Source organism: Chiloscyllium punctatum, chromosome 30, assembly GCF_047496795.1.
Source record: "Chiloscyllium punctatum isolate Juve2018m chromosome 30, sChiPun1.3, whole genome shotgun sequence".
Lineage (NCBI taxonomy): Eukaryota > Metazoa > Chordata > Chondrichthyes > Orectolobiformes > Hemiscylliidae > Chiloscyllium > Chiloscyllium punctatum.
In genome coordinates, this window is record NC_092768.1 from 38,772,484 (window position 1) to 38,778,099 (window position 5,616).

Here is a 5,616-nt window from a genome sequence, read left to right on the forward strand (position 1 = left end):
GTGGTAAGACATGGAGCAGATGGTGACTGAGAGCAGTTAAGAGGGAAGGTGTTTAAGGAGCATGTAGAGAGATATCGTGAGGCAATAGAGGGAAATGGTCATATATGCAGCAGAGGTATGGGGGCCGCCTAACGGTTTTAAAGTTAGGACGGATCTTGCTTCGAGAGGGAAGTTAACGGAGCCGTGAGAAGGCAAGCTGCAGTATAACAGCACTGCCGACAGAAAAAGGGCAATTTAGATTCTGCCATTAGTTTGTATATCAGGGGAGAGCGCGAACGCAGTCCACCCCTACCACAAATTTTGCAGTCGAGTATCCCGCATTTGGGGACATCGCAGGCGTCAGCACACCCAAAGTTCAATGGGATAGCTTCATTCTGGGAGCGCCACCGCACTGATCATGTCAGCTCTCCTGCCAGGTAAGTATGCTCAGCGCTCACACTCGCTCACACCCCACAACAGCCGCTCACTCTCACTCTCACACTCACTCACTTTTGCAACATCGGACATTCACTTACTCAACCTGCCCTGCCTGTCGATCAGCTTCATTCTTCAAATGGATCACCGAATGTCTCCAGGACTCCCGTTTTACTCAAATACCACCCACGGCTGCGCCTGCACTGCTTATCTGCATGTATCCCTTCAAAGGACGCGCCCCGCCCCTGTTTCCTTCAGGCTGCCTCCTGATTCGCGGAAAAAGAGGAAGGAAAGTTCCAACTTTCTTTTCAAACACTCGTCCGAATTTGATGTCAACGCGAATAAAAGCAACTTACAATCTTTGATTGTGAAACTGGAAGCAGTTTTTAAAACCAATTTGCCTCGACTTTCTACAATGTCTAGCTGCAGCTTTGCAAATCTCTCTTCAATCAGATTAGTGACTTCAGGTTGAAATCACATACAAGATTAAGGGTGCCAGGGAAACATATTTTTCAACATTATGTTGGACGAGACACGAAACTGAGACCACCGCCTCGTCTGGCTGCACATTCCGAGCACTCACCACCCTCTGTGTAAAATAAACTGGCCTGTGATTAAAATGTAATCGTCCTTTTCTTCCGCGTCTGATTTACCTGCTGCTTTCCCTGGGGTAAAGGATTCCAAATTTAAAGGGCATAGGTTTCGGGTGAGAAGGGAGAGATTTCAAAGGGATCTAGGGGGCAACTATTGCACACAGAGGGGTGCTGCGTGGACGCAATGAGCTACCAGAGGAAGTGATGGAGGTTGGTACAATTACAACATGCGAAAGGCATCTGAATGGCGAAATGAATAGGAAGGGTTCAGAGGGATAAGGGCCAAGTGCTGACAAATGGGACAAGATTAAATTAGGATACCTGGATTACTGCGGAGCAGCTGTGCGGCAGAACAAAGTGGGCTGGAGACCTGGATCAGTGCAGGGCAGCTGTGAGCCAGCACACATTGGGCTGGAGGCCTAGAGTGGTGTGGTGAGGCTGAGAGGCAGAACAGAGTAGGCTGGAGGCCTGGATTAGTGTGGAGCAGCTGTGAGCCAGCACACAGTGTTCTGGAGGCCTAGTGTGGTGTGGAGAGGCTGAGAGGCAGAACAGAATTGGCTGGTGGCCTGGATTAGTGTGCAGCAGCTGTAAGGAAGAATAGAGTGAGCCAGAGGCCTGGATCAGTGCACAGCAGCTTTGAGGCAAAACAGAGTGAGCCAGAGGCCTGGATCAGTGTGGAGCAGCTGAGAGCTGAAGAAGAGCCGATGGAGAGATGCAACAGCCTTGAATGGCTGAGAGCTGGATTGGAGCTGATTCGAGGCCCGGATGAGCACAGGATGACTGAGAGCTGGATTGGAGTGGATTAGAGGCCTGGATCAGTACAGGATGGCTGAGAGCTGGATGGGACAGGATTAGAGGCCTGGATCAGTACAGAATGGCTGAGAGCTGGATGGAGGCGGATTAGAGGGCTGTGTCAGTACAGAATGGCTGAGAGCTGGATGAGTCTGCATTAGAGGCCTGAATCAGTACAGAATTGCAGAAAGTTGGATTGGAGTGGATTAGAGGCCAGTATCTGTTCAGAATGGCTGAGAGCTGGATGGGGGCGGATTAGAGGATTGTATCCATACAGGATGGCTGAGAGCTGGACTGGAGAGGATTAGAGGCCTGTGTCAGGACAGAATGGCTGAGAGCTGGATGGGGGGGAGCGAATTAGAGGCCTGCGTCAGGACAGAATGGCTGAGAGCTGGATGGGACAGGATTCGAGGCCTGGGTCAGTACAGAATGGCTGAGGCCTGTATCAGTACATAATGGCTGAGAGCTGAATTGGAGCAGACTGGAGACTTGGAGCAGAGCGAAAGCGGTAATTGGACTGGAGGTGGTTGTGGAGCTGGGGGAAGCTTGCTGTGAAGGTGATAGGTACATGCAAGTGGGTGGGGGTTGGGGAGCATTGATGGGGATAGGTCAGTGTGGAGTGTGGAGTGGATAGGTGGGAAGGAAAATGGACAGGTGGGACAAGTCAAGTGGAGGGGCGCGTCTGAGATGAGGTGGGGGTGGAAGATGAGGAAACGGCTGAAGTCAACATTGATGCTGTGTGGTTGGAGGGTCCGAAGGCGGAAGATTGCTCCCCCCAGGCGTGAGGTGGGCTGGATTTTGCACTTTGTCGCTCAGGGTGTTGATGCCCTTGCTTGGTAGGTTGACGAAGCAGCAAATGGTGGTAAGACATGGAGCAGATGGTGACTGAGAGCAGTTAAGAGGGAAGGTGTTTAAGGAGCATGTAGAGAGATATCGTGAGGCAATAGAGGGAAATGGTCATATATGCAGCAGAGGTATGGGGGCCGCCTAACGGTTTTAAAGTTAGGACGGATCTTGCTTCGAGAGGGAAGTTAACGGAGCCGTGAGAAGGCAAGCTGCAGTATAACAGCACTGCCGACAGAAAAAGGGCAATTTAGATTCTGCCATTAGTTTGTATATCAGGGGAGAGCGCGAACGCAGTCCACCCCTACCACAAATTTTGCAGTCGAGTATCCCGCATTTGGGGACATCGCAGGCGTCAGCACACCCAAAGTTCAATGGGATAGCCTCATCCTGGGAGCGCCACCGCACTGATCATGTCAGCTCTCCTGCCAGGTAAGTATGCTCAGCGCTCACACTCGCTCACACCCCACAACAGCCGCTCACTCTCACTCTCACACTCACTCACTTTTGCAACATCGGACATTCACTTACTCAACCTGCCCTGCCTGTCGATCAGCTTCATTCTTCAAATGGATCACCGAATGTCTCCAGGACTCCCGTTTTACTCAAATACCACCCACGGCTGCGCCTGCACTGCTTATCTGCATGTATCCCTTCAAAGGACGCGCCCCGCCCCTGTTTCCTTCAGGCTGCCTCCTGATTCGCGGAAAAAGAGGAAGGAAAGTTCCAACTTTCTTTTCAAACACTCGTCCGAATTTGATGTCAACGCGAATAAAAGCAACTTACAATCTTTGATTGTGAAACTGGAAGCAGTTTTTAAAACCAATTTGCCTCGACTTTCTACAATGTCTAGCTGCAGCTTTGCAAATCTCTCTTCAATCAGATTAGTGACTTCAGGTTGAAATCACATACAAGATTAAGGGTGCCAGGGAAACATATTTTTCAACATTATGTTGGACGAGACACGAAACTGAGACCACCGCCTCGTCTGGCTGCACATTCCGAGCACTCACCACCCTCTGTGTAAAATAAACTGGCCTGTGATTAAAATGTAATCGTCCTTTTCTTCCGCGTCTGATTTACCAGCTGCTTTCCCTGGGGTAAAGGATTCCAAATTTAAAGGGCATAGGTTTCGGGTGAGAAGGGAGAGATTTCAAAGGGATCTAGGGGGCAACTATTGCACACAGAGGGGTGCTGCGTGGACGCAATGAGCTACCAGAGGAAGTGATGGAGGTTGGTACAATTACAACATGCGAAAGGCATCTGAATGGCGAAATGAATAGGAAGGGTTCAGAGGGATAAGGGCCAAGTGCTGACAAATGGGACAAGATTAAATTAGGATACCTGGATTACTGCGGAGCAGCTGTGCGGCAGAACAAAGTGGGCTGGAGACCTGGATCAGTGCAGGGCAGCTGTGAGCCAGCACACATTGGGCTGGAGGCCTAGAGTGGTGTGGTGAGGCTGAGAGGCAGAACAGAGTAGGCTGGAGGCCTGGATTAGTGTGGAGCAGCTGTGAGCCAGCACACAGTGTTCTGGAGGCCTAGTGTGGTGTGGAGAGGCTGAGAGGCAGAACAGAATTGGCTGGTGGCCTGGATTAGTGTGCAGCAGCTGTAAGGAAGAATAGAGTGAGCCAGAGGCCTGGATCAGTGCACAGCAGCTTTGAGGCAAAACAGAGTGAGCCAGAGGCCTGGATCAGTGTGGAGCAGCTGAGAGCTGAAGAAGAGCCGATGGAGAGATGCAACAGCCTTGAATGGCTGAGAGCTGGATTGGAGCTGATTCGAGGCCCGGATGAGCACAGGATGACTGAGAGCTGGATTGGAGTGGATTAGAGGCCTGGATCAGTACAGGATGGCTGAGAGCTGGATGGGACAGGATTAGAGGCCTGGATCAGTACAGAATGGCTGAGAGCTGGATGGAGGCGGATTAGAGGGCTGTGTCAGTACAGAATGGCTGAGAGCTGGATGAGTCTGCATTAGAGGCCTGAATCAGTACAGAATTGCAGAAAGTTGGATTGGAGTGGATTAGAGGCCAGTATCTGTTCAGAATGGCTGAGAGCTGGATGGGGGCGGATTAGAGGATTGTATCCATACAGGATGGCTTAGAGCTGGATTGGAGAGGATTAGAGGCCTGGGTCAGTACAGAATGGCTGAGGCCTGTATCAGTACATAATGGCTGAGAGCTGAATTGGAGCAGACTGGAGACTTGGAGCAGAGCGAAAGCGGTAATTGGACTGGAGGTGGTTGTGGAGCTGGGGGAAGCTTGCTGTGAAGGTGATAGGTACATGCAAGTGGGTGGGGGTTGGGGAGCACTGATGGGGATAGGTCAGTGTGGAGTGTGGAGTGGATAGGTGGGAAGGAAAATGGACAGGTGGGACAAGTCAAGTGGAGGGGCGCGTCTGAGATGAGGTGGGGGTGGAAGATGAGGAAACGGCTGAAGTCAACATTGATGCTGTGTGGTTGGAGGGTCCGAAGGCGGAAGATTGCTCCCCCCAGGCGTGAGGTGGGCTGGATTTTGCACTTTGTCGCTCAGGGTGTTGATGCCCTTGCTTGGTAGGTTGACGAAGCAGCAAATGGTGGTAAGACATGGAGCAGATGGTGACTGAGAGCAGTTAAGAGGGAAGGTGTTTAAGGAGCATGTAGAGAGATATCGTGAGGCAATAGAGGGAAATGGTCATATATGCAGCAGAGGTATGGGGGCCGCCTAACGGTTTTAAAGTTAGGACGGATCTTGCTTGGAGAGGGAAGTTAACGGAGCCGTGAGAAGGCAAGTTGCAGTATAACAGCACTGCCTACAGAAAAAGGGCAATTTAGATCCTGCCATTAGTTTGTATATCAGGGGAGAGCGCGAACGCAGTCCCCCACTACCACAAATTTTGCAGTCGAGTATTTTGCGGGCATTTGGGGACATCGCAGGCGTCAGCACACCCAAAGTGCAATGGGATAGCCTCATCCTGGGAACGCCACCTTTTTTTTTT

At 51.1% G+C, this 5,616-nt stretch overlaps 2 non-coding genes and 1 pseudogene across 2 annotated transcripts; all 3 read right to left on the bottom strand.

Annotated features, from left to right (window-relative positions):
* Positions 1-260: 260 nt before the first annotated feature.
* LOC140455755 (U1 spliceosomal RNA) lies at positions 261-424 on the bottom strand. The gene has a single exon (XR_011953016.1). It is a non-coding gene; the product is annotated as a U1 spliceosomal RNA (small nuclear RNA).
* A 2,494-nt stretch (positions 425-2,918) lies between these two features.
* On the bottom strand, positions 2,919-3,082 carry LOC140455750 (U1 spliceosomal RNA). The gene has a single exon (XR_011953012.1). It is a non-coding gene; the product is annotated as a U1 spliceosomal RNA (small nuclear RNA).
* A 2,392-nt stretch (positions 3,083-5,474) lies between these two features.
* LOC140455858 (U1 spliceosomal RNA) lies at positions 5,475-5,616 on the bottom strand (annotated as a pseudogene).